Consider the following 2093-nt stretch of genomic DNA (forward strand, 5'->3'; position numbering starts at 1 on the left):
CATAAAATGGTTTATGCTTAAGTAATGAATCTCTTCTTACTCAGTCTCGCTTCACATACACAGGCTCTTACATTATCTTATTTAAAAATCACCTCGTAACAGTAGCAATTATTACTATATTTCAAACACACACTCACCCCCCCCCCCCCCTTGAAATATTGAAAAAAACACATTTAAAATGATGGGCATCTCCGGACAAATATTTTTCCTGAACCCGAAGGCAAGCGATAGGGTATCGGGCAGGGAGAGGAGAGGGACGTTTGCACATAACCTGGTGCGGAACAGCACCGACCCACCGTGGGGCCGAAACCCAAGCCGGTATTCCGGTCGGGAAAGCCGTAAAGCCCCGTTAACGCTGCAGAACGCAATTAAATACAAGGAGGTTTATTGCATCGCAACGTCAGCTTCATTTGGGAGTTTCACGAGGAGGGGGGAAAAAAAAAACCCACCCAACAATGAGAGCGCTGCGCTCTGGGTTGGCTTCATTCTTATTATCTTTTTTTTTTTCTCCTTTCTTTTTTCTGTTTTTCTCTCCCCCTTTTTCTTTTTTTTTTTTTTTGAAACTAATTTCCAGAACCTTATTTCCGAGGACTGCCGCGAACTGCCCTCTCCGAAGAAACCACCCACATAATAATGACCCTGGAGAGCAACGCAAAACCCAACTGGCTTCCACGCAAACTTCGCCAAATTACTGGGCTCGCCTGAAGACAGGCAAACTGGCAAGAGATTCTGCGAGGCGGAAAAAAATAAAACACGACAACTACCCACAAAGGGTTTGGTATTTTTTTAAAGGCAGTATCTAAAAGCCTCCGTCACCGAGCTACTGCAAAATCCTTCATTCCAAGTCTACTGTCTCCAGGTGACCTTACAGGCTTTATTTTTCCTTCTTATTCCGTTATTTTATTTTCCTTTCTCTTTCTTATTTCCTTTCTTATTTTCTTCCTCTGTTTCTTTCTCACTCTCTTTCTCTCTCTCTCTCTTTTTCTTGTATTTTTCTATGTTATTTCTCTATCCTCTTCTTTCCTTCTCTCAATTTTTTTCTTTACCTTTTTTCCATTCTTCTTTCTCTCTCCCTTTCTCTCTTTTCCTCACCTTTACGCTACACTTTTTCGGGGAAATTGTCACTTAAACAGATTTCCACCACCCCTGATTTCTTCCAGTGCCTCCCTTCTTCATCACCCCACCCTTTTCTTTCTGTTCCCCCGCCCTGGGTAGAGGGGAGAGGGAGATGGGGAATGGAATAGAAAAGGCAGCTTGACAAATGCATTTTCTCAAAGAAAAAATTAAATGAAGAGAAACAGATATTATTCCCTTACCTTTTGACGTCCATTTCTGTGGTATAAGTAAAATATATAGGGAGAGAGAGACAGCGTTTGCTTATCTGTTAGCTGACAAATATTGTCCCAACCTGATAGCCGTCGATTGCCTCTCTGACTTGTGAGAGCTTCTTGCATTTCTGTCATTTGCATAGAAAATGGAGTAACTTCCCTCTTTGAAAAATGATAGCCTCCACTCGGTCCAGAATCTCCTCTGCCCCTCCATTACTACTGAGATTCCAAATCAGCAGGCAAATTAACAGAGGAATTAAAAAAAAAAAAAAAATAATGATTGAAAAAAAAAAAAATCGTGTAACTCTTTTCCTATGTGTGTGTGCGGAGGTGGGTGTCTATGTGTGCGTGTGGATGTGTGCATGGGCGTCCCCCCCTCCCCTCTCCCCTGTTTTAGCCCTATCGAGCTTATACACAAAAGTAAAAAAATGTAAAGAGGCGAGAGCCCTATAGAGGACACTGATCCGACCCAAGGTGCAGCGGACAGAAGAATGGTGCAATATAACCACATGGGAAATAATAAAAAGTTCATGTTCACGGTTAGCAGTCCACATGACCGGCTCTGGCCAATCCCAGAACCCAGCCACTCATAAAGTTCTATCACAAAGTTGTAAATTTTCATAAAACAACAAGGAATTTATTGCATTTCTTCATGACCGGTTTAACAGCAGTCTTTTTCTTAGCCGCCATCTTTTTTTAAAACAAAAATAAAAGAATATGAAAGCGGGTTCAGGGATTTTCTCCCCCCCCCCCCTCCTTGGTTGC

Source organism: Aptenodytes forsteri, unplaced genomic scaffold (genome assembly GCF_000699145.1).
Source record: "Aptenodytes forsteri isolate BGI_AS27 unplaced genomic scaffold, ASM69914v1 Scaffold25, whole genome shotgun sequence".
Lineage (NCBI taxonomy): Eukaryota > Metazoa > Chordata > Aves > Sphenisciformes > Spheniscidae > Aptenodytes > Aptenodytes forsteri.